We start from the raw sequence: 27,752 nt of genomic DNA, 5'->3' as shown, positions 1-27,752 counted from the left end.
TTTGGTGCCTTGGACATGGCTAGGACCTTAAGATTCTGCATGAAAGGAGGACTAGCAGCCGAGTTGCACGGGAGAATGTGAAAAGTGTTCATATGTAGTAAAAACCTTAAAAATCCGTTCGTTATCGTCATTGTTATCGAATCGACTTAAAGCCAGATCGTCACATTAGCCGCTCTTCTCTCTGAAACGGTTGTACTTATCGTCTGCAAAGCTATGTCGCGTGCTGCGGTATGCTGAGACACTAAAAGCACCATAGTAGAACACAGATGAAGCTTCTAAGTTGATGTAATAGTCAGTAAGAAGTAGTACAATTCAAGTTTTAGGTATGGATTATTGACTTTTTAGCTGGCTTTGGAGCCTTGGACATGAGCTAGGACCATAAGATTCTGCATGAAAGGAGGACTAGCAGCCGAGTTGCACGGGAGAATGTGAAAAGTGTTCATATGTAGTAAAAACCAGAGAAATGCGTCCGTGTTCGACATTTGTTATCGAATCGACTTAAAGCCAGATCGTCACATTGGCCGCTCTTCTCTCTGAAACGGTTGTACTTGTCGTCTGCAAAGCTATGTCGCGTGCTGCGGTATGTTGAGACACTAAAAGCACCATAGTAGAACACAGATGAAGCTTCTAAGTTGATGTAATAGCCAGTAAGAAGTAGTACAATTCAAGTTATAGGTATCGATTATTGACTCATCAGCTGGCATTGGTTCCTTGGACATGAGCTAGGACGTTATGATTCTGCACGAAAGGAGGACTAGCAGCCCAGTTACACGGGAGAATGTGAAAAGTGTTCATATGTAGTAAAAACCTAAGAAATCCGTCCGTTTCCGCCATTTGTTATTGAATCGACTTAAGGCCAGATCGTCACATTGGACGCTCTTCTCTCTGAAACTGTTGTACTTATCGTCTGCAAAGCTATGTCGCGTGCTGCGGTATGCGGAGACACTAAAAGCACCATAGTAGAACACAGATGAAGCTTCTAAGCTGATGTAATAGCCAGAAACAAGTAGTAGAATTCATGTTATAGGTATCGATTATTGACTTCTTAGCTTGCTTTGGTGACTTGAACATGAACTAGGACCTTAAAATTCTGCATGAAAGGAGGACTAGCAGCCGAGTTGAACGGGAGAATGTGAAAAGTGTTCATATGTGGTAAAAACCTGAGAAATAAGTTCGTTATCGTCATTTGTTATCGAATCGACTTAAAGCCAGATCGTCACATTGGCCGCTCTTCTCTCTGAAACGGTAGTACTTATCTTCTGCAAAGCTATGTCGCGTGCTGCGGTATGTGGAGACACTAACAGCACCATAGTAGAACACAGATGAAGCTTCTAAGTTGATGTAATAGCTAGTAAGAAGTAGTACAATTTAAATTTCAGATATCGATTATTGACTTTTTAGCTGGCTTTGGTGCCTTGGACATGAGCTAGGACCTTAAGAATCTGCATGAAAGGAGGACTAGCAGCCGAGTTGCACGGGAGAATGTGAAAAGTGTTCATATGTAGTAAAAACCTGAGAAACCCGTCCGTTTTCGTCATTTGTTATCGAATCGACTTAAAGCCAGATCGTCACATTGGCCGCTCTTCTCTCTGAAACGGTTGTACTTATCGTGTGAAAGCTATGTCGCGTGCTGCGGTTTGCGGAGACACTAAAAGCACCATAGTAGAACACAGATGAAGCTTCTAAGATGATGCAATAGCCAGTAAGAATTAGTACAATACCAGTTTTAGGTATTGATTATTGACTTTTTAGCTGGTTTTGGTGCCTTGGACATGAGCTAGGACCTTAAGATTCTGCATGAAAGGAGGGCTAGCAGCTGAGTTGCACGGGAGAATGTGAAAAGTGTTCATATGTAGTAAAAACCTGAGAAATCCGTCCGTTTTCGTCGTTTGTTATCGAATCGACTTAAAGCCTGATCGTCACATTGGGCGCTCTTATCTCTGAAACGGTTGCACTTATCGTCTGCAAAGCTATGTCGCGTGCTGCAGTATGCGGAGACACTAAAAGCAGCATAGTAGAACACAGATGAAGCTTCTATGTTGATGTAATAGCTAGTAAGAAGTAGTACAATTGAAATTTTAGATATCGATTATTGACTTTTTAGCTGGCTTTGGTGCCTTGGATATGAGCTAGGACCTTACGATTCTGCATGAAAGGAGGACTAGCAGCCGAGTTGAACGGGAGAATGTGAAAAGTGTTCATATGTAGTAAAAACCAGGGAAATCCGTCCGTGTTCGACATTTGTTATCGAATCGACTTAAAGCCAGGTCGTCACATTGGCCGCTCTTCTCTCTGAAACAGTTGTACTTATCGTCTGCAAAGCTATGTCGAGTGCTGCGGTATGTAGAGACACTAAAAGCACCATAGTAGGACACAGATGAAGCTGCCAAGTTGATGTAATAGCCAGTAAGAAGTAGTACAATTCAAGTTTCAGGTATCGATTATTGACTTTTTAGCTGGCTTTGGTGCCTTGGACATGAGCTAGGACCTTAAGATTCTTCATTAATGGAGGACTAGCAGCCGAGTTGCACGGGAGAATGTGAAAAGTGTTCATATGTAGTAAAAGCCTGAGAAATCCGTCCGTGTTCGACATTTGTTATCGAATCGACTTAAACCAGATCGTCACATTGGCCGCTCTTCTCTCTGAAACGGTTGTACTTATCGACTGCAAAGCTATGTCGCGTGCTGCGGTATGCGGAGACACTAAAAGCACCATAGTAGAACACAGATGAAGCTTCTAAGTTGATGTAATAGCTAGTAAGAAGTAGTACAATTTAAATTTTAGATATCGATTATTGACTTTTTAGCTGGCTTTGGTGCCTTGGACATGAGCTAGGACCTTATGATTCTGCATGAAAGGAGGGCTAGCAGCCCAGTTGGACGGGAGACTGTGAAAAGTGTTCATATGTAGTAAAAACCTGAGAAATCCTTCCGTTTTCGTCGTTTGTTATCGAATTGACTTAAAGCCAGATCGTCACATTGGCCGCTCTTCTCTCTGAAACGGTTGTACTTATCGTCTGCAAAGCTATGTCGAGTGCTGCGGCATGCGGAGACACTAAAAGCACCATAGTAGAACACAGATGAAGCTTCCAAGTTGATGTAATAGCCAGTAAGAAGTAGTACAATTCAAGTTTTAGGTATCGATTGTTGACTTTTTACCCTTCTTTGGTGCCTTGGGCATGAGCTAGGAACTTAAGATTTTGCAAGATAGGAGGTCTAGCAGCCGCGTTGCACGTGAGACTGTGAAAAGTGTTCATATGTAGTAAAAACCTGAGAAATCCGTCCGTTTCCGCCATTTGTTATGGAATCGACTTCAAGCCAGATCGTCACATTGGCCGCTCTTCTCTCTGAAACGGTTGTACTTATCGTCTGCAAAGCTATGTCGCGTGCTGCGGTATGCGGAGACACTAAAAGCACCATAGTAGAACACAGATGAAGCTTCTAAGCTGATGTAATAGCCAGTAAGAAGTAGTACAATTCATGTTATAGGTATCGATTATTGACTGCTTAGCTGGCTTTGGTCACTTGAACATGAGCTAGGACCTTAAGATTCTGCATGAAAGGAGGACTGGCAGCCGAGTTGCACGGGAGAATGTTTAAAATGTTCATATGTAGTAAAAACCTGAAAAATCCTTCTGTTTTCGTCATTTGTTATCGAATTGACTTAAAGCCCGATCGTCACATTGGCCGCTCTTCTCTCTGAAACGGTTGTACTCATCGACTGCAAAGCTATGTCCCGTGCTGCGGTATGCGGAGACACTAAAAGCACCATAGTAGAATACAGATGAAGCCTCCAATTTGATGTAATAGCCAATAAGAATTAGTATAATTCAAGTTTTAGGTATCGATTATTGACTTTTTAGCTGGCTTTGGTGCCTTGGACATGGCTAGAACCTTAAGATTCTGCATGAAAGGAGGACTAGCAGCCGAGTTGCACGGGAGAATGTGAAAAGTGTTCATATGTAGTAAAAACGTTAAAAATCCGTTCGTTATCGTCATTGTTATCGAGTCGACTTAAACCAGATCGTCACATTGGCCGCTCTTTTCTCTGAAACGGTTGTACTTATTGTCTGCAAAGCTATGTCGAGTGCTGCGGTATGCGGAGACACTAAAAGCACCATAGTAGAACACAGATGAAGCTTCTAAGTTGATGTAATAGCCAGTAAGAAGTAGTAAAATTCAAGTTTTAGGTATCGATTATTGCCTTTTTAGCTGGCTTTGGTACCTTGGACATCAGCTAGGACCTTATGATTCTGCATGAAAGGAGGACTAGCAGCCCAGTTGCACGGGAGAATGTGAAAAGTGTTCATATGTAGTAAAAACCTGAGAAATCCGTCCGTTTCCTCCATTTGTTATGGAATCGACTTAAAGCCAAATCGTCACATTGGCCGCTCTTCTCTCTGAAACGGATGTACTTATCGTCTGCAAAGCTATGTCGCATGCTGCGGTATGCGGAGACACTAAAAGCACCATAGTAGAACACAGATGAAGCTTCTAAGCTGATGTAATAGCCAGTAAGAAGTAGTACAATTCATGTAATAAGTATCGATTATTGACTTCATAGCTGGCTTTGGTGACTTGAACATGAGCTAGGACCTTATGATTCTGCATGAAAGGAGGACTAGCAGCCGAGTTGCACTGGAGAATGTGGAAAAAGTTCATATGTAGTAAAAACCTGAGAAATCCTTCCGTTTTCGTCATTTGTTATCGAATTGACTTAAAGCCAGATCGTCACATTGGCCGCTCTTCTCTCTGAAACGGTTGTACTTATCGACTGCAAAGCTATGTCGCGTGCTGCGGTATGCGGAGACACTAAAAGCACCATAGTAGAACACAGATAAAGCTTCTAAGTTGATGTAATAGTCAGTAAGAAGTAGTAGAATTCAAGTTTTAGGTATTGATTATTGACTTTTTAGCTGGCTTTGGTGCCTTGGACATGAGCTAGGACCTTAAGATTCTGCATGAAAGGAGGACTAGCAGCCGAGTTGCACGGGAGAATGTGAAAAGAGTTCATATGTAGTAAAAACCAGAGAAATCCGTCCGTGGATGACATCTGTTATCGAATCGACTTAAAGCCAGATCGTCACATTGGCCGCTCTTCTCTCAGAAACGGTTGTACTTATCGTCTGCAAAGCTATGTCGAGTGCTGCGGCATGCGGAGACACTAAAAGCACCATAGTAGAACACAGATGAAGCTTCTAAGTTGATGTAATAGCCAGTAAGAAGTAGTACAATTCAAGTTTTAGGTATCGATTATTGACTTTTTAGCTGGCTTTGGTACCTTGGACATGAGCTAGGACCTTATGATTCTGCATGAAAGGAGGACTAGCAGCCGAGTTGCACGGGAGAATGTGAAAAGTGTTCATATGTAGTAAAAACCAGAGAAATCCGTCCGTGGACGACATTTGTTATCGAATCGACTTAAAGCCAGATCGTCACATTGGCCGCTCTTCTCTCTGAAACGGTTGTACTTATCGTCTACAAAGCTATGTCGCGTGCTGCGGTATGTGGAGACACTAAAAGCCCCATAGTAGGACACAGATGAAGCTGCCAAGTTGATGTAATAGCCAGTAAGAAGTAGTACAATTCAAGTTTCAGGTATCGATTATTGACTTTTTAGCTGGCTTTGGTGCCTTGGACATGAGCTAGGACCTTAAGATTCTTCATTAATGGAGGACTAGCAGCCGAGTTGCACGGGAGAATGTGAAAAGTGTTCATATGTAGTAAAAGCCTGAGAAATCCGTCCGTTTTCGACATTTGTTATCGAATCGACTTAAACCAGATCGTCACATTGGCCGCTGTTCTCTCTGAAACGGTTGTACTTATTGTCTGCAAAGCTATGTCGAGTGCTGCGGTATGCGGAGACACTAAAAGCACCATAGTAGAACACAGATGAAGCTTCTAAGTTGATGTAATAGCCAGTAAGAAGTAGTACAATTCTAGTTATAGGTATCGATTATTGACTTTTTAGCTGGCTTTGGTACCTTGGACATCAGCTATGACCTTATGATTCTGCATGAAAGGAGGACTAGCAGCCCAGTTGCACGGGAGAATGTGAAAAGTGTTCATATGTAGTAAAAACCTGAGAAATCCGTCCGTTTCCGCCATTTGTTATGGAATCGACTTAAAGCCAAAATCGTCACATTGGCCGCTCTTCTCTCTGAAACGGTTGTACTTATCGTCTGCAAAGCTATGTCGCATGCTGCGGTACGCGGAGACACTAAAAGCACCATAGTAGAACACAGATGAAGCTTCTAAGCTGATGTAATAGCCAGTAAGAAGTAGTACAATTCATGTAATAAGTATCGATTATTGACTTCATAGCTGGCTTTGGTGACTTGAACATGAGCTAGGACCTTAAGATTCTGCATGAAAGGAGGACTAGCAGCCGAGTTGCACTGGAGAATGTGGAAAATGTTCATATGTAGTAAAAACCTGAGAAATCCTTCCGTTTTCGTCATTTGTTATCGAATTGACTTAAAGCCAGATCGTCACATTGGCCACTCTTCTCTCTCAAACGGTTGTACTTATCGACTGCAAAGCTATGTCGCGTGCTGTGGTATGCGGAGACACTAAAAGCACCATAGTAGAACACAGATGAAGCCTCTCATTTGATGTAATAGCCATTAAGAAGTAGTATAATTCAAGTTTTAGGTATCGATTATTGACTTTTTAGCTGGCTTTGGTGCCTTGGACATGGCTAGACCTTAAGATTCTGCATGAAAGGAGGACTAGCAGCCGAGTTGCACGGGAGAATGTGAAAAGTGTTCATATGTAGTAAAAACCTTAAAAATCCGTTCGTTATCGTCATTGTTATCGAATCGACTTAAAGCCAGATCGTCACATTGGCCGCTCTTCTCTCTGAAACGGTTGTACTTATCGACTGCAAACCTATGTCGCGTACTGCGGTATTCGGAGACACTAAAAGCACCACAGTAGAACACAGATGAAGCTTCTAAGTTGATGTAATAGCCAGTAAGAAGTAGTACAATTCAAGTTTTAGGTATCGATTATTGACTTTTTAGCTGGCTTTGGTACCTTAGACATGAGCTAGGACCTTATGATTCTGCATGAAAGGAGGACTAGCAGCCGAGTTGCACGGGAGAATGTGAAAAGTGTTCATATGTAGTAAAAACCAGAGAAATCCGTCCGTGTTCGACATTTGTTATCGAATCGAGTTAACCAGATCGTCACATTGGCCGCTCTTCTCTCTGAAACGGTTGTACTTATCGTCTGCAAAGCTATGTCGCATGCTGCGGTACGCGGAGACACTAAAAGCACCATAGTAGAACACAGATGAAGCTTCTAAGCTTATGTAATAGCCAGTAAGAAGTAGTACAATTCATGTAATAAGTATCGATTATTGACTTCATTGCTGGCTTTGGTGACTTGAACATGAGCTAGGACCTTAAGATTCTGCATGAAAGGAGGACTAGCAGCCGAGTTGCACTGGAGAATGTGGAAAATGTTCATATGTAGTAAAAACCTGAGAAATCCTTCCGTTTTCGTCATTTGTTATCGAATTGACTTAAAGCCAGATCGTCACATTGGCCGCTCTTCTCTCTCAAACGGTTGTACTTATCGACTGCAAAGCTATGTCGCGTGCTGCGGTATGCGGAGACACTAAAAGCACCATAGTAGAACACAGATGAAGCCTCTCATTTGATGTAATAGCCATTAAGAAGTAGTATAATTCAAGTTTTAGGTATCGATTATTGACTTTTTAGCTGGCTTTGGTGCCTTGGACATGGCTAGACCTTAAGATTCTGCATGAAAGGAGGACTGGCAGCCGAGTTGCACGGGAGAATGTGGAAAATGTTCATATGTAGTAAAAACCTGAGAAATCCTTCCGTTTTCGTCATTTGTTATCGAATTGACTTAAAGCCAGATCGTCACATTGGCCGCTCTTCTCTCTGAAACGGTTGTACTTATCGTCTGCAAAGCTATGTCGCGTGCTGCGGTATGTGGAGACACTAAAAGAACCATAGTACAACACAGATGAAGCTTCCAAGTTGATGTAATAGCCAGTAAGAAGTAGTAAAATTCAAGTTTTTGGTATCGATTATTGACTTTTTAGCTGTCTTTGGTGCCTTGGACATGAGCTAGGACCTTAAGATTCTTCATTAATGGAGGACTAGCAGACGAGTTGCACGGGAGAATGTGAAAAGTGTTCATATGTAGTAAAAGCCTGAGAAATCCGTCCGTGTTCGACATTTGTTATCGAGTCGACTTAAAGCCAGATCGTCACATTAGCCGCTCTTCTCTCTGAAACGGTTGTACTTATTGTCTGCAAAGCTATGTCGAGCGCTGCTGTATGCGGAGACACTAAAAGCAGCATAGTAGAACACAGATGAAGCTTCTATGTTGATCTAATAGCTAGTAAGAAGTAGTACAATTGAAATTTTAGATATCGATTATTGACTTTTTAGCTGGCTTTGGTGCATTGGATATGAGCTAGGACCTTAAGATTCTGCATGAATGGAGGACTAGCAGCAGCGTTTCATGGGAGAATGTGAAATGTGTTCACATGTAGTAAAAACCTGAGAAATCCGTCCGTTTTCGTCATTTGTTATCGAATCGACTTAAAGCCCGATCGTCACATTGGCCGCTCTTCTCTCTGAAACGGTTGTACTTATCGTCTGCAAAGCTATGTCGCGTGCAGCGGTATGTGGAGACACTAAAAGCACCATAGTAGAACACAGATGAAGCTTCCAAGTTGATGTAATAGCCAGTAAGAAGTAGTAAAATTCAAGTTTTAGGTATCGATTATTGAGTTTTTAGCTGTCTTTGGTGCCTTGGACATGGGCTAGGACCTAAAAATTCTTCATTAATGGAGGACTAGCAGACGAGTTGCACGGGAGAATGTGAAAAGTGTTCATATGTAGTAAAAGCCCGAGAAATCCGTCCGTGTTCGACATTTGTTATCGAATCGACTTAAAGCCAGATCGTCACATTGGCCGCTCTTCTCTCTGAAACGGTTGTACTTATTGTCTGCAAAGCTATGTCGAGCGCTGCTGTATGCGGAGACACTAATAGCACCATAGTAGAACACAGATGAATCTTCTAAGTTGATGTAATAGCCAGTAAGAAGTAGTACAATTCAAGTTATAGGTATCGATTATTGACTTTTTAGCTGGCTTTGGTACCTTGTACATGAGCTAGGACCTTATGATTCTGCATGAAAGGAGGACTAGCAGCCCAGTTGCACGGGAGAATGTGAAAAGTGTTCATATGTAGTAAAAACTAAAGAAATCCGTCTGTTTCCGCCATTTCTTATCGAATCGACTTAAAGCCAGATCGTCACATTGGCCGTTCTTCTCTCTGAAACGGTTGTACTTATCGTCTGCAAAGCTATGTCGCGTGCTGCGGTATGCGGAGACACTAAAAGCACCATAGTAGAACACAGATGAAACTTCTAAGCTGATGTAATAGCCAGTAAGAAGTAGTACAATTCATGTTATAGGTATCGATTATTGACTTCTTAGCTTGCTTTGGTGACTTGACCATGAGCTAGGACCTTAAGATTCTGCATGAAAGGAGGACTAGCAGCCGAGTTGCACGGGAGAATGTGGAAAATGTTCATATGTAGTAAAAACCTGAGAAATCGTTCCGTTTTCGTCATTTGTTATCGAATTGACTTAAAGCCAGATCGTCACATTGGCCGCTCTTCTCTCTGAAACGGTTGTACTTATCGACTGCAAAGCTATGTCGCGTGCTGCGGTATGCGGAGACACTAAAAGCACCATAGTAAAACACACATGAAGCTTCTAAGTTGATCTAATAGCCAGTAAGAAGTAGTAAAATTCAAGTTTTAGGTATCGATTATTGACTTTTTAGCTGTCTTTGGTGCCTTGGACATGAGCTAGGACCTTAAGATTCTTCATTAATGGAAGACTAGCAGACGAATTGCACGGGAGAATGTGAAAAGTGTTCATATGTAAAAAAAGCCTGAGAAATCCGTCCGTGTTCGTTATTTGTTATCGAATCGACTTAAAGCCAGATCGTCACATAGGCCGCTCTTCTCTCTGAAACGGTTGTACTTATTGTCTGCAAAGCTATGTCGAGCGCTGCTGTATGCGGAGACACTAATAGCACCATAGTAGAACACAGATGAAGCTTCTAAATTGATGTAATAGCCAGTAAGAAGTAGTACAATTCAAGTTATAGGTATCGATTATTGACTTTTTAGCTGGCTTTGGTACCTTGTACATGAGCTAGGACCTTATGATTCTGCATGAAACTAGGACTAGCAGCCCAGTTGCACGGGAGAATGTGAAAAGTGTTCATATGTAGTAATAACCAAAGAAATCCGTCTGTTTCCGCCATTTGTTATCGAATCGACTTAAAGCTAGATCGTCACATTGGCCGCTCTTTTCTCTGAAACGGTTGTACTTATCGTCTGCAAAGCTATGTCGCGTGCTGCGGTATGCGGAGACACTAAAAGCACCATAGTAGAACACAGATGAAGCTTCTAAGCTGATGTAATAGTCAGTAAGAAGTAGTACAATTCGTGTTATAGGTATCGATTATTGACTTCTTAGCCGGCCGCGGTAGTCTCGCGGTTCTAGGCGCGCAGTCCGGAACCGTGCGACTGCTACGGTCGCAGGTTCGAATCCTGCCTCGGGCATGGACGTGTGTGATGTCCTTAGGTTAGTTAGGTTTAAGTAGTTCTAAGTTCTAGGGGACTAATGACCACAGCAGTTGAGTCCCATAGTGCTCAGAGCCATTTGAACCATTGACTTCTTAGCTTGCTTTGGTGACTTGACCATGAGCTAGGACCTTAAGATTCTCCATGAAAGGAGGATTAGCAGCCGAGTTGCACGGGAGAATGTGGAAAATGTTCATATGTAGTAAAAACCTGAGAAATCCTTCCGTTTTCGGCATTTGTTATCGAATTGACTTAAAGCCAGATCGTCACATTGGCCGCTCTTCTCTCTGAAACGGTTGTACTTATTGTCTGCAAAGCTATGTCGCGTGCTGCGGTATGCGGAGACACTAAAAGCACCATAGTAGAACACAGATGAAGCTTCTAAGTTGATGTAATAGCCAGTAAGAAGTAGTACAATTCAAGTTTTAGGTATCGATTATTGAATTTTTAGCTGTCTTTGGTGCCTTGGACATGAGCTAGGGCCTTAAGATTCTGCATGAAAGGAGGACTAGCAGCCGAGTTGCGAGGGAGAAAGTGAAAAGTGTTCATATGTAGCAAAAACCTGAGAAATCCGTCAGTTTCCGCCATTTGTTATGGAATCGACTTAAAGCCAGTTCGTCACATTGGCCGCTCTTCTCTCTGAAACGGTTGTACTTATCGTCTGCAAAGCTATGTCGCGTGCTGCGGTATGCGGAGACACTAAAAGCACCATAGTAGAACACAGATGAAGCTTCTAAGCTGATGTAATAGCCAGTAAGAAGTAGTACAATTCATGTTATAAGTATCGTTTATTGGCTTCTTAGCTGGCTTTGGTGACTTGAACATGAGCTAGGACCTTAAGATTCTGCATGAAAGGAGGTCTAGCAGCCGAGTTGCACTGGAGAATGTGGAAAAAGTTCATATGTAGTAAAAACCTGAGAAATCCTTCCGTTTTCGTCATTTGTTATCGAATTGACTTAAAGCCAGATCGTCACATTGGCCGCTCTTCTCTCTGAAACGGTTGTACTTATCGACTGCAAAGCTATGTCGCGTGCTGCGGTATGCGGAGACACTAAAAGCATTATAGTAGAACACAGATGAAGCCTCTAATTTGATGTAATAGCCAGTAAGAAGTAGTATAATTCAAGTTTTAGGTATCGATTATTGACTTTTTAGCTTGCTCTGGTGACTTGGACATGGCTAGGACCTTAAGATTCTGCATGAAAGGAGGACTAGCAGCCGAGTTGCACGGGAGAATGTGAAAAGTGTTCATATGTAGTAAAAACCTTAAAAATCCGTTCGTTATCGTCATTGTTATCGAATCGACTTAAAGCCAGATCGTCACATTGGCCTCTCTTCTCTCAAACGGTTGTACTTATCGACTGCAAGGCTATGTCGCGTGCTGCGGTATGCGGAGACACTAAAAGCACCATAGTAGAACACAGATGAAGCTTCTAAGTTGATGTAATAGTCAGTAAGAAGTAGTACAATTCAAGTTTTAGGTATCGATTATTGGCTTCTTAGCTGGCTTTGGTGACTTGAACATGAGCTAGGACCTTAAGATTCTGCATGAAAGGAGGACTAGCAGCCGAGTTGCAGGGAAGAATGTGAAAAGTGTTCATATGTAGTAAAAACCAGAGAATTTCGTCCGTGTTCGACATTTGTTATCGAATCGACTTAAAGCCAGATCGTCACATTGGCCGCTCTTCTCTCTGAAACGGTTGTACTTATCGTCTGCAAAGCTATGTCGAGTACTGCGGCATGCGGAGACACTAAAAGCACCATAGTAGAACACAGATGAAGCTTCTAAGTTGATGTAATAACCAGTAAGAAGTAGTACAATTCAAGTTTTAGGTATCGATTGTTGACTTTTTACCCTTCTTTGGTGCCTTGGGCATGAGCTAGGAACTTAAGATTTTACATGGTAGGAGGTCTAGCAGCCGCGTTGCACGTGAGAATGTGAAAAGTGTTCATATGTAGTAAAAACCTGAGAAATCCGTCCGTTTTCCTCATTTGTTATCGAATCGACTTACAGCCAGATCGTCACGTTGGGCGCTCTACTCTCTAAAACGGTTGTACTTATCGTCTGCAAAGCTATGTCGCGTGCTGCGGTATGCGGAGACACTAAAAGCACCATAGTAAAACACACATGAAGCTTCTAAGTTGATCTAATAGCCAGTAAGAAGTAGTAAAATTCAAGTTTTAGGTATCGATTATTGACTTTTTAGCTGTCTTTGGTGCCTTGGACATGAGCTAGGACCTTAAGATTCTTCATTAATGGAGGACTAGCAGACGAGTTGCACGGGAGAATGTGAAAAGTGTTCATATGTAAAAAAAGCCTGAGAAATCCGTCCGTGTTCGACATTTGTTATCGAATCGACTTAAAGCCAGATCGTCACATAGGCCGCTCTTCTCTCTGAAACGGTTGTACTTATTGTCTGCAAAGCTATGTCGAGCGCTGCTGTATGCGGAGACACTAATAGCACCATAGTAGAACACAGATGAAGCTTCTAAATTGATGTAATAGCCAGTAAGAAGTAGTACAATTCAAGTTATAGGTATCGATTATTGACTTTTTAGCTGGCTTTGGTACCTTGTACATGAGCTAGGACCTTATGATTCTGCATGAAAGGAGGACTAGCAGCCCAGTTGCACGGGAGAATGTGAAAAGTGTTCATATGTAGTAAAAACCAAAGAAATCCGTCTGTTTCCGCCATTTGTTATCGAATCGACTTAAAGCCAGATCGTCACATTGGCCGCTCTTCTCTCTGAAACGGTTGTACTTATCGTCTGCAAAGCTATGTCGCGTGCTGCGGTATGCGGAGACACTAAAAGCACCATAGTAGAACACAGATGAAGCTTCTAAGCTGATGTAATAGCCAGTAAGAAGTAGTACAATTCGTGTTATAGGTATCGATTATTGACTTCTTAGCTTGCTTTGGTGACTTGACCATGAGCTAGGACCTTAAGATTCTCCATGAAAGGAGGACTAGCAGCCGAGTTGCACGGGAGAATGTGGAAAATGTTCATATGTAGTAAAAACCTGAGAAATCCTTCCGTTTTCGGCATTTGTTATCGAATTGACTTAAAGCCAGATCGTCACATTGGCCGCTCTTCTCTCTGAAACGGTTGTACTTATCGTCTGCAAAGCTATGTCGCGTGCTGCGGTATGCGGAGACACTAAAAGCACCATAGTAGAACACAGATGAAGCTTCTAAGTTGATGTAATAGCCAGTAAGAAGTAGTACAATTCAAGTTTTAGGTATCGATTATTGAATTTTTAGCTGTCTTTGGTGCCTTGGACATGAGCTAGGGCCTTAAGATTCTGCATGAAAGGAGGACTAGCAGCCGAGTTGCGAGGGAGAATGTGAAAAGTGTTCATATGTAGTAAAAGCCTGAGAAATCCGTCCGTGTTCGACATTTGTTATCGAATCGACTTAAAGCCAGATCGTCACATTTGCCGCTCTTCTCTCTGCAACGGTTGTACTTATTGTCTGCAAAGCTATGTCGAGTGCTGCTGTATGCGGAGACACTAAAAGCAACATAGTAGAACACAGATGAAGCTTCTAAGTTGATGTAATAGCCAGTAAGAAGTAGTACAATTCAAGTTTTAGGTATCGATTGTTGACTTTTTACCCTTCTTTGGTGCCTTGGGCATGAGCTAGGAACTTAAGATTTTGCATGATAGGAGGTCTAGCAGCCGCGTTGCACGTGAGAATGTGAAAAGTGTTCATATTTAGTAAAAACCTGAGAAATCCGTCTGTTTTCCTCATTTGTTATCGAATCGACTTAAAGCCAGATCGTCACATTGGGCGCTCTACTCTCTAAAACGGTTGTACTTATCGTCTGCAAAGCTATGTCGCGTGCTGCGGTATGCGGGGCCACTAAAAGCACCATAGTAGAACACAGATGAAGCTTCTAAGTTGATGTAATGGCCAGTAAGAAGTAGTACAATTCAAGTTTTAGGTATCGATTATTGACTTTTAGCTGGCTTTGGTGGCTTGGACATGAGCTAGGACCTTAAAATTCTGCATGAAAGGACGACTAACAGCCAAGTTGAACGGAAGGATGAGAAAAGTGTTCATATATAGTAAAAACCTGAGAAATACGTCCGTTTTCGTCATTTGTTATCGAATCGACTTAAAGCCAGATCGTCACATTGGCCGCTCTTCTCTCTGAAACGGTTGTACTTATCGTCTGCAAAGCTATGTCGCGTGCTGCGGTATGTGGAGACACTAAAAGCACCATAGTAGAAGACAGATGAAGCTTCCAAGTTGATGTAATAGCCAGTAACAAGTAGTACAATTCAAGTTTTAGGTATCGATTATTGACTTTTTAGCTGTCTTTGGTGCCTTGGACATGAGCTAGGACCTTAAGATTCTTCATTAATGGAGGACTAGAAGCCGAGTTGCACGGGAGAATGTGAAAAGTGTTCATATGTAGTAAAAGCCTGAGAAATCCGTCTGTGTTCGACATTTGTTATCGAATCGACTTAAAGCCAGATCGTCACATTTGCCGCTCTTCTCTCTGCAACGGTTGTACTTATTGTCTGCAAAGCTATGTCGAGTGCTGCAGTATGCGGAGACACTAAAAGCATCATAGTAGAACACAGATGAAGCTTCTAAGTTGATGTAATAGCCAGTAAGAAGTAGTACAATTCAAGTTATAGGTATCGATTATTGACTTTTTAGCTTGCTTTGGTACCTTGGACATGAGCTAGGACCTTATGATTCTGCATGAAAGGAGTACTAGCAGCCCAGTTGCACGGGAGAATGTGAAAAGTGCTCATATGTAGTAAAAACCTAAGAAATCCGGCTGTTTCCGCCATTTGTTATCGAATCGACTTAAAGCCAGATCGTCACATTGGCCGCTCTTCTCTCTGAAACGGTTGTACTTATCGTCTGCAAAGCTATGTCGCGTGCTGCGGTATGCGGAGACACTAAAAGCATCATAGTAGAACACAGATGAAGCTTCTAAGTCGATGTAATAGCCAGTAAGAAGTAGTACAATTCAAGTTTTAGGTATCGATTGTTGACTTTTTACCCTTCTTTGGTGCCTTGGGCATGAGCTAGGAACTTAAGATTTTACATGATAGGAGGTCTAGCAGCCGCGTTGCACGTGAGAATGTGAAAAGTGTTCATATGTAGTAAAAACCTGAGAAATCCGTCCGTTTTCCTCATTTGTTATCGAATCGACTTAAAGCCAGATCGTCGCGTAGGGCGCTCTACTCTCTAAAACGGTTGTACTTATCGTCTGCAAAGCTATGTCGCGTGCTGCGGTATGCGGAGACACTAAAAGCACCATAGTAGAACATACATGAAGCTTCTAAGTTGATGTAATTGCCAGTAAGAAGAAGCACAATTCAAGTTATAGGTATCGATTATTGACTTTTTAGCTGGCTTTGGTACATTGTACATGAGCTAGGACCTTATGATTCTGCATGAAAGGAGGACTAGCAGCCCAGTTGCACGGGAGAATGTGAAAAGTGTTCATATGTAGTAAAAACCAAAGAAATGCGTCTGTTTCCGCCATTTGTTATCGAATCGACTTAAAGCCAGATCGTCACATTGGCCGCTCTTCTCTCTGAAACGGTTGTACTTATCGTCTGCAAAGCTATGTCGCGTGCTGCGGTATGCGGAGACACTAAAAGCACCATAGTAGAACACAGATGAAGCTTCTAAGCTGATGTAATAGCCAGTAAGAAGTAGTACAATTCGTGTTATAGGTATCGATTATTGACTTCTTAGCTTGCTTTGGTGACTTGACCATGAGCGAGGACCTTAAGATTCTGCATAAAAGGAGGACTAGCAGCCGAGTTGCACGGGAGAATGTGGTAAATGTTCATATGTAGTAAAAACCTGAGAAATCCTTCCGTTTTCGTCATTTGTTATCGAATTGACTTAAAGCCAGATCGTCACATTGGCCGCTCTTCTCTCTGAAACGGTTGTACTTATCGACTGCAAAGCTATGTCGCGTGCTGCGGTATGCGGAGACACTAAAAGCATTATAGTAGAACACAGATGAAGCCTCTAACTGGATGTAATAGCCAGTAAGAAGTAGTATAATTCAAGTTTTAGGTATCGATTGTTGACTTTTTACCCTTCTTTGGTGCCTTGGGCATGAGCTAGGAACTTAAGATTTTACATGATAGGAGGTCTAGCAGCCGCGTTGCACGTGAGAATGTGAAAAGTGTTCATATGTAGTAAAAACCTGAGAAATCCGTCCGTTTTCGTCATTTGTTATCGAATCGACTTAAAGCCAGATCGTCACGTTGGGCGCTCTATTCTCTAAAACGGTTGTACTTATCGTCTCCAAAGCTATGTCGCGTGCTGCGGTATGCGGAGACACTTAAAGCACCATAGTAGAACACACATGAAGCTTCTAAGTTGATCTAATAGCCAGTAAGAAGAAGTACAATTCAAGTTATATGTATCGATTATTGACTTTTTAGCTGGCTTTGGTGCCTTGGACATGAGCTAGGACCTTAAAATTCTGCATGAAAGGACGACTAACAGCCAAGTTGCACGGAAGAATGTGAAAAGTGTTCATATATAGTAAAAACTTGAGAAATCCGTCCGTTTTGGTCATTTGTTATCGAATCGACTTAAAGCCAGATCGTCACATTGGCCGCTCTTCTCTCTGAAACGGTTGTACTTATCGTCTGCAAAGCTATGTCGAGTACTGCGGCATGCGGAGACACTAAAAGCACCATAGTAGAACACAGATGAAGCTTCTAAGTTGATGTAATAGCCAGTAAGAAGTAGTACAATTCAAGTTTTAGGTATCGATTGTTGACTTTTTACTCTTCTTTGGTGCCTTGGGCATGAGCTAGGAACTTAAGATTTTACATGGTAGGAGGTCTAGCAGCCGCGTTGCACGTGAGAATGTGAAAAGTGTTCATATGTAGTAAAAACCTGAGAAATCCGTCCGTTTTCCTCATTTGTTATCGAATCGACTTACAGCCAGATCGTCACGTTGGGCGCTCTACTCTCTAAAACGGTTGTACTTATCGTCTGCAAAGCTATGTCGCGTGCTGCGGTATGCGGAGACACTAAAAGCACCATAGTAAAACACACATGAAGCTTCTAAGTTGATCTAATAGCCAGAAAGAAGTAGTAAAATTCAAGTTTTAGGTATCGATTATTGACTTTTTAGCTGTCTTTGGTGCCTTGGACATGAGCTAGGACCTTAAGATTCTTCATTAATGGAGGACTAGCAGACGAGTTGCACGGGAGAATGTGAAAAGTGTTCATATGTAAAAAAAGCCTGAGAAATCCGTCCGTGTTCGACATTTGTTATCGAATCGACTTAAAGCCAGATCGTCACATAGGCCGCTCTTCTCTCTGAAACGGTTGTACTTATTGTCTGCAAAGCTATGTCGAGTGCTGCTGTATGCGGAGACACTAATAGCACCATAGTAGAACACAGATGAAGCTTCTAAATTGATGTAATAGTCAGTAAGAAGTAGTACAATTCAAGTTATAGGTATCGATTATTGACTTTTTAGCTGGCTTTGGTACCTTGTACATTAGCTAGGACCTTATGATTCTGCATGAAAGGAGGACTAGCAGCCCAGTTGCACGGGAGAATGTGAAAAGTGTTCATATGTAGTAAAAACCAAAGAAATCCGTCTGTTTCCGCCATTTGTTATCGAATCGACTTAAAGCCAGATCGTCACATTGGCCGCTCTTCTCTCTGAAACGGTTGTACTTATCGTCTGCAAAGCTATGTCGCGTGCTGCGGTATGCGGAGACACTAAAAGCACCATAGTAGAACACAGATGAAGCTTCTAAGCTGATGTAATAGCCAGTAAGAAGTAGTACAATTCGTGTTATAGGTATCGATTATTGACTTCTTAGCTTGCTTTGGTGACTTGACCATGAGCTAGGACCTTAAGATTCTCCATGAAAGGAGGACTAGCAGCCGAGTTGCACGGGAGAATGTGGAAAATGTTCATATGTAGTAAAAACCTGAGAAATCCGTCTGTTTTCCTCATTTGTTATCGAATCGACTTAAAGCCAGATCGTCACATTGGGCGCTCTACTCTCTAAAACGGTTGTACTTATCGTCTGCAAAGCTATGTCGCGTGCTGCGGTATGCGGAGCCACTAAAAGCACCATAGTAGAACACAGATGAAGCTTCTAAGTTGATGTAATGGCCAGTAAGAAGTAGTACAATTCAAGTTTTAGGTATCGATTATTGACTTTTAGCTGGCTTTGGTGGCTTGGACATGAGCTAGGACCTTAAAATTCTGCATGAAAGGACGACTAACAGCCAAGTTGCACGGAAGGATGAGAAAAGTGTTCATATATAGTAAAAACCTGAGAAATACGTCCGTTTTCGTCATTTGTTATCGAATCGACTTAAAGCCAGATCGTCACATTGGCCGCTCTTCTCTCTGAAACGGTTGTACTTATCGTCTGCAAAGCTATGTCGCGTGCTGCGGTATGTGGAGACACTAAAAGCACCATAGTAGAAGACAGATGAAGCTTCCAAGTTGATGTAATAGCCAGTAACAAGTAGTACAATTCAAGTTTTAGGTATCGATTATTGACTTTTTAGCCTTCTTTGGTGCCTTGGACATGAGCTAGGACCTTAAGATTCTTCATTAATGGAGGACTAGAAGCCGAGTTGCACGGGAGAATGTGAAAAGTGTTCATATGTAGTAAAAGCCTGAGAAATCCGTCTGTGTTCGACATTTGTTATCGAATCGACTTAAAGCCAGATCGCCACATTTGCCGCTCTTCTCTCTGCAACGGTTGTACTTATTGTCTGCAAAGCTATGTCGAGTGCTGCAGTATGCGGAGACACTAAAAGCATCATAGTAGAACACAGATGAAGCTTCTAAGTTGATGTAATAGCCAGTAAGAAGTAGTACAATTCAAGTTATAGGTATCGATTATTGACTTTTTAGCCTGCTTTGGTACCTTGGACATGAGCTAGGACCTTATGATTCTGCATGAAAGGAGTCCTAGCAGCCCAGTTGCACGGGAGAATGTGAAAAGTGCTCATATGTAGTAAAAACCTAAGAAATCCGGCTGTTTCCGCCATTTGTTATCGAATCGACTTAAAGCCAGATCGTCACATTGGCCGCTCTTCTCTCTGAAACGGTTGTACTTATCGTCTGCAAAGCTATGTCGCGTGCTGCGGTATGCGGAGACACTAAAAGCACCATAGTAGAACACAGATGAAGCTTCTAAGTCGATGTAATAGCCAGTAAGAAGTAGTACAATTCAAGTTTTAGGTATCGATTGTTGACTTTTTACCCTTCTTTGGTGCCTTGGGCATGAGCTAGGAACTTAAGATTTTACATGATAGGAGGTCTAGCAGCCGCGTTGCACGTGAGAATGTTAAAAGTGTTCATATGTAGTAAAAACCTGAGAAATCCGTCCGTTTTCCTCATTTGTTATCGAATCGACTTAAAGCCAGATCGTCACATTGGCCGCTCTTCTCTCTGAAACGGTTGTACTTATCGTCTGCAAAGCTATGTCGCATGCTGCGGTATGCGGAGACACTAAAAGCACCATAGTAGAACACAGATGAAGCTTCTAAGCTGATGTAATAGCCAGTAAGAAGTAGTACAATTCGTGTTATAGGTATCGATTATTGACTTCTTAGCTTGCTTTGGTGACTTGACCATGAGCGAGGACCTTAAGATTCTGCATAAAAGGAGGACTAGCAGCCGAGTTGCACGGGAGAATGTGGAAAATGTTCATATGTAGTAAAAACCTGAGAAATCCTTCCGTTTTCGTCATTTGTTATCGAATTGACTTAAAGCCAGATCGTCACATTGGCCGCTCTTCTCTCTGAAACGGTTGTACTTATCGACTGCAAAGCTATGTCGCGTGCTGCGGTATGCGGAGACACTAAAAGCATTATAGTAGAACACAGATGAAGCCTCTAACTGGATGTAATAGCCAGTAAGAAGTAGTATAATTCAAGTTTTAGGTATCGATTATTGACTTTTAACTTGCTTTGGTGCCTTGGACATGGCTAGGACCTTAAGATTCTGCATGAAAGGAGGACTAGCAGCCGAGTTGCACGGGATAATGTGAAAAGTGTTCATATGTAGTAAATAGCTTAAAAATCCGTTCGTTATCGTCATTGTTATCGAATCGAGTTAAAGCCAGATCGTCACATTGGCCTCTCTTCTCTCTCAAACGGTTGTACTTATCGACTGCAAAGCTATGTCGAGTGCTGCGGCATGCGGAGACACTAAAAGCACCATAGTAGAACACAGATGAAGCTTCTAAGTTGATGTAATAGCCAGTAAGAAGTAGTACAATTCAAGTTTTAGGTATCGATTGTTGACTTTTTACCCTTCTTTGGTGCCTTGGGCATGAGCTAGGAACTTAAGATTTTGCATGATAGGAGGTCTAGCAGCCGCGTTGCACGTGAGAATGTGAAAAGTGTTCATAGTTAGTAAAAAAATGAGAAATCCGTCCGTTTTCCTCTCTGAAACGGTTGTACTTATCGTCTGCAAAGCTATGTCGCGTGCTGCGGTATGTGGAGACACTAAAAGCACCATAGTAGAAGTCAGATGAAGCTTCCAAGTTGATGTAATAGCCAGTAAGAAGTAGTACAATTCAAGTTTTAGGTATCGATTATTGACTTTTTAGCTGTCTTTGGTGCCTTGGACATGAGCTAGGACCTTAAGATTCTTCATTAATGGAGGACTAGCAGCCGAGTTGCACGGGAGAATGTGAAAAGTGTTCATATTTAGTAAAAACCTGAGACATCCGTCTGTTTTCCTCATTTGTTATCGAATCGACTTAAAGCCAGATCGTCACATTGGGCGCTCTACTCTCTAAAACGGTTGTACTTAGCGTCTGCGAAGCTATGTCGCGTGCTGCGGTATGCGGAGCCACTAAAAGCACCATAGTAGAACACAGATGAAGCTTCTAAGTTGATGTAATGGCCAGTAAGAAGTAGTACAATTCAAGTTTTAGGTATCGATTATTGACTTTTAGCTGGCTTTGGTGCCTTGGACATGAGCTAGGACCTTAAAATTCTGCATGAAAGGACGACTAACAGCCAAGTTGCACGGAAGGATGAGAAAAGTGTTCATATATAGTAAAAACCTGAGAAATACGTCCGTTTTCGTCATTTGTTATCGAATCGACTTAAAGCCAGATCGTCACATTGGCCGCTTTTCTCTCTGAAACGGTTGTACTTATCGTCTGCAAAGCTATGTAGCGTGCTGCGGTATGTGGAGACACTAAAAGCACCATAGTAGAAGACAGATGAAACTTCCAAGTTGATGTAATAGCCAGTAACAAGTAGTACAATTCAAGTTTTAGGTATCGATTATTGACTTTTTAGCTGTCTTTGGTGCCTTGGACATGAGCTAGGACCTTAAGATTCTTCTTTAATGGAGGACTAGCAGCCGAGTTGCACGGGAGAATGTGAAAAGTGTTCATATGTAGTAAAAGCCTGAGAAATCCGTCCGTGTTCGACATTTGTTATCGAATCGACTTAAAGCCAGATCGTCACATTTGCCGCTCTTCTCTCTGCAACGGTTGTACTTATTGTCTGCAAAGCTATGTCGAGTGCTGCTGTATGCGGAGACACTAAAAGCAACATAGTAGAACACAGATGAAGCTTCTAAGTTGATGTAATAGCCAGTAAGAAGTAGTACAACTCAAGATTTAGTTATCGATTGTTGACTTTTTACCCTTCTTTGGTGCCTTGGGCATGAGCTAGGAACTTAAGATTTTGCATGATAGGAGGTCTAGCAGCCGCGTTGCACGTGAGAATGTGAAAAGTGTTCATATTTAGTAAAAACCTGAGAAATCCGTCTGTTTTCCTCATTTGTTATCGAATCGACTTAAAGCCAGATCGTCACATTGGGCGCTCTACTCTCTAAAACGGTTGTACTTATCGTCTGCAAAGCTATGTCGCGTGCTGCGGTATGCGGAGCCACTAAAAGCACCATAGTAGAACACAGATGAAGCTTCTAAGTTGATGTAATGGCCAGTAAGAAGTAGTACAATTCAAGTTTTAGGTATCGATTATTGACTTTTAGCTGGCTTTGGTGCCTTGGACATGAGCTAGGACCATAAAATTCTGCATGAAGGGACGACTAACAGCCAAGTTGCACGGAAGGATGAGAAAAGTGTTCATATATAGTAAAAACCTGAGAAATACGTCCGTTTTCGTCATTTGTTATCGAATCGACTTAAAGCCAGATCGTCACATTGGCCGCTTTTCTCTCTGAAACCGTTGTACTTATCGTCTGCAAAGCTATGTCGCGTGCTGCGGTATGTGGAGACACTAAAAGCACCATAGTAGAAGACAGATGAAGCTTCCAAGTTGATGTAATAGCCAGTAACAAGTAGTACAATTCAAGTTTTAGGTATCGATTATTGACTTTTTAGCTGTCTTTGGTGCCTTGGACATGAGCTAGGACCTTAAGATTCTTCATTAATGGAGGACTAGCTGCCGAGTTGCACGGGAGAATGTGAAAAGTGTTCATATGTAGTAAAAGCCTGAGAAATCCGTCCGTGTTCGACATTTGTTATCGAATCGACTTAAAGCCAGATCGTCACATTTGCCGCTCTTCTCTCTGCAACGGTTGTACTTATTGTCTGCAAAGCTATGTCGAGTGCTGCAGTATGCGGAGACACTAAAAGCAACATAGTAGAACACAGATGAAGCTTCTAAGTTGATGTAATAGCCAGTAAGAAGTAGTACAATTCAAGTTATAGGTATCGATTATTGACTCTTTAGCTGGCTTTGGTACCTTGGACATGAGCTAGGACCTTATGATTCTGCATGAAAGGAGGACTAGCAGCCCAGTTGCACGGGAGAATGTGAAAAGTGTTCATATGTAGTAAAAACCTAAGAAATCCGGCTGTTTCCGCCATTTGTTATCGAATCGACTTAAAGCCAGATCGTCACATTGGCCGCTCTTCTCTCTGAAACGGTTGTACTTATCGTCTGCAAAGCTATGTCGCGTGCTGCGGTATGCGGAGACACTAAAAGCACCATAGTAGAACACAGATGAAGCTTCTAAGTTGATGTAATAGCCAGTAAGAAGTAGTACAATTCAAGTTTTAGGTATCGATTGTTGACTTTTTCCCTTCTTTGGTGCCTTGGGCATGAGCTAGGAACTTAAGATTTTACATGATAGGAGGTCTAGCAGCCGCGTTGCACGTGAGAATGTGAAAAGTGTTCATATGTAGTAAAAACCTGAGAAATCCGTCCGTTTTCCTCATTTGTTATCGAATCGACTTAAAGCCAGATCGTCACGTTGGGCGCTCTACTCTCTAAAACGGTTGTACTTATCGTCTGCAAAGCTATGTCGCGTGCTGCGGTATGCGGAGACACTAAAAGCACCATAGTAGAACATACATGAAGCTTCTAAGTTGATGTAATTGCCAGTAAGAAGAAGTACAATTCAAGTTATAGGTATCGATTATTGACTTTTTAGCTGGCTTTGGTACATTGTACATGAGCTAGGACCTTATGATTCTGCATGAAAGGAGGACTAGCAGCCCAGTTGCACGGGAGAATGTGAAAAGTGTTCATATGTAGTAAAAACCAAAGAAATCCGTCTGTTTCCGCCATTTGTTATCGAATCGACTTAAAGCCAGATCGTCACATTGGCCGCTCTTCTCTCTGAAACGGTTGCACTTATCGTCTGCAAAGCTATGTCGCGTGCTGCGGTATGCGGAGACACTAAAAGCACCATAGTAGAACACAGATGAAGCTTCTAAGTCGATGTAATAGCCAGTAAGAAGTACACTCCTGGAAATTGAAATAAGAACACCGTGAATTCATTGTCCCAGGAAGGGGAACCTTTATTGACACATTCCTGGGGTCACATACATGACATGATCACACTAACAGAACCACAGGCACATAGACACAGGCAACAGAGCATGCACAATGTCGGCACTAGTATAGTGTATATCCACCTTTCGCAGCAATGCAGGCTGCTATTCTCCCATGGAGACGATCGTAGAGATGCTTGATGTAGTCCTGTGGAACGGCTTGCCATGCCATTTCCACCTGGCGCCTTAGTTGGACCAGCGTTCGTGCTGGACGTGCAGACCGCGTCAGACGACGCTTCATCCAGCCCCAAACATGCTCAATGGGGGACAGATCCGGAGATCTTGCTGGCCAGGGTAGTTGACTTACACCTTCTAGAGCACGTTGGGTGGCACGGGATACATGCGGACGTGCATAGTCCTGTTGGAACAGCAAGTTCCCTTGCCGGTCTAGGAATGGTAGAACGATAGGTTCGATAACGGTTTGGATGTACGGTTCACTGTTCAGTGTCCCCTCGACGATCACCAGAGGTGTACGGCCAGTGTAGGAGATCGCTCCCCACACCATGATGCCGGGTGTTGGCCCTGTGCGCCTCGGTCGTATGCAGTCCTGATTGTGGCGCTCACCTGCACGGCGCCAAACACGCATACGACCATCATTGGCACCAAGGCAGAAGCGACTCTCATCGCTGAAGACGACACGTCTCCATTCGTCCCTCCATTCACGCCTCACGCGACACCACTGGAGGCGGGCTGCACGATGTTGGGGCGTGAGCGGAAGACGGCCTAATGGTGTGCGGGACCGTAGCCTAGCTTCATGGGGACGGTTGCGAATGGTCTTCACCGATACCCCAGGAGCAACAGTATCCCTAATTTGCTGGGAAGTGGCGGTGCGGTCCCCTACGGCACTGCGTAGGATCCTACGGTCTTGGCGTGCATCCTTGCGTCGCTGCGGTCCGGTCCCAGGTCGACGGGCATGTGCACCTTCCGCTGACCACTGGCGACAACATCGATGTACTGTGGAGACCTCACGCCCCACGTGTTGAGCAATTCGGCGGTACGTCCACCCGGCCTCCCGCATGCCCACTATACGCCCTCGCTCAAAGTCCGTCAACTGCACATACGGTTCACGTCCACGCTGTCGCGGCATGCTACCAGTGTTAAAGACTGCGATGGAGCTCCGTATGCCACGGCAAACTGGCTGACTCTGACGGCGGCGGTGCACAAATGCTGCGCAGCTAGCGCCATTCGACGGCCAACACCGCGGTTCCTGGTGTGTCCGCTGTGTCGTGCGTGTGATCATTTCTTGTACAGCCCTCTCGCAGTGTCCGGAGCAAGTACGGTGGGTCTGACACACCGGTGTCAATGTGTTCTTTTTTCCATTTCCAGGAGTGTAGTACAATTCGTGTTATAGGTATCGATTATTGACTTCTTAGCTTGCTTTGGTGACTTGACCATGAGCGAGGACCTTAAGATTCTGCATAAAAGGAGTACTAGCAGCCGAGTTGCACGGGAGAATGTGGAAAATGTTCATATGTAGTAAAAACCTGAGAAATCCTTCCGTTTTCGCCATTTGTTATCGAATTGACTTAAATCCAGATCGTCACATTGGCCGCTCTTCTCTCTGAAACGGTTGTACTTATCGTCTGCAAAGCTATGTCGCGTGCTGCGGTATGCGGAGACACTAAAAGCACCATAGTAGAACACAGATGAAGCTTCTAAGTTGAAGTAATATCCAGTAAGATGTAGTAGAATTCAAGTCTTAGGTATCGATTATTGACTTTTTACCATTCTTTGGTGCCTTGGACATGAGCTAGGACCTTAAAATTCTGCATGACCGGAGGACTAGCAGCCGAGTTGCTTGGGAGAATGTGAAAAGTGTTCAAATGTAGTAAAAACCTGAGAAATCCGTCCGTTTTCGTCATTTGTAATCGAATCGACTTAAAGCCAGATCGTCACATTGGCCGCTCTTCTCTCTGAAACGGTTGTACTTATCGTCTGCAAAGCTATGTCGCGTGCTGCGGTATGCGGAGACACTAAAAGCATCATAGTAGAACACAGATGAAGCTTCTAAGTTGATGTAATAGCCAGTAAGAAGTAGTACAATTCAAGTTTTAGGTATCGATTATTGACTTTTTAGCTGCCCTTGGTGCCTTGGACATGAGCTAGGACCTTAAGATTCTGCATGAAAGGAGGACTAGCAGCCCAGTTGCACGGGAGAATGTGAAAAGTGTTCATATGTAGTAAAAACCTAAGAAATCCGGCTGTTTCCGCCATTTGTTATCGAATCGACTTAAAGCCAGATCGTCACATTGGCCGCTCTTCTCTCTGAAACGGTTGTACTTATCGTCTGCAAAGCTATGTCGCGTGCTGCGGTATGCGGAGACACTAAAAGCACCATAGTAGAACACAGATGAAGCTTCTAAGTTGATGTAATAGCCAGTAAGAAGTAGTACAATTCAAGTTTTAGGTATCGATTGTTGACTTTTTCCCTTCTTTGGTGCCTTGGGCATGAGCTAGGAACTTAAGATTTTACATGATAGGAGGTCTAGCAGCCGCGTTGCACGTGAGAATGTGAAAAGTGTTCATATGTAGTAAAAACCTGAGAAATCCGTCCGTTTTCCTCATTTGTTATCGAATCGACTTAAAGCCAGATCGTCACGTTGGGCGCTCTACTCTCTAAAACGGTTGTACTTATCGTCTGCAAAGCTATGTCGCGTGCTGCGGTATGCGGAGACACTAAAAGCACCATAGTAGAACATACATGAAGCTTCTAAGTTGATGTAATTGCCAGTAAGAAGAAGTACAATTCAAGTTATAGGTATCGATTATTGACTTTTTAGCTGGCTTTGGTACATTGTACATGAGCTAGGACCTTATGATTCTGCATGAAAGGTGGACTAGCAGCCCAGTTGCACGGGAGAATGTGAAAAGTGTTCATATGTAGTAAAAACCAAAGAAATCCGTCTGTTTCCGCCATTTGTTATCGAATCGACTTAAAGCCAGATCGTCACATTGGCCGCTCTTCTCTCTGAAACGGTTGCACTTATCGTCTGCAAAGCTATGTCGCGTGCTGCGGTATGCGGAGACACTAAAAGCACCATAGTAGAACACAGATGAAGCTTCTAAGTCGATGTAATAGCCAGTAAGAAGTACACTCCTGGAAATTGAAATAAGAACACCGTGAATTCATTGTCCCAGGAAGGGGAACCTTTATTGACACATTCCTGGGGTCACATACATGACATGATCACACTAACAGAACCACAGGCACATAGACACAGGCAACAGAGCATGCACAATGTCGGCACTAGTATAGTGTATATCCACCTTTCGCAGCAATGCAGGCTGCT

This window comes from Schistocerca gregaria, unplaced genomic scaffold, assembly GCF_023897955.1.
Source record: "Schistocerca gregaria isolate iqSchGreg1 unplaced genomic scaffold, iqSchGreg1.2 ptg000047l, whole genome shotgun sequence".
NCBI lineage: Eukaryota > Metazoa > Arthropoda > Insecta > Orthoptera > Acrididae > Schistocerca > Schistocerca gregaria.
This window is presented reverse-complemented; position numbering follows the sequence as displayed.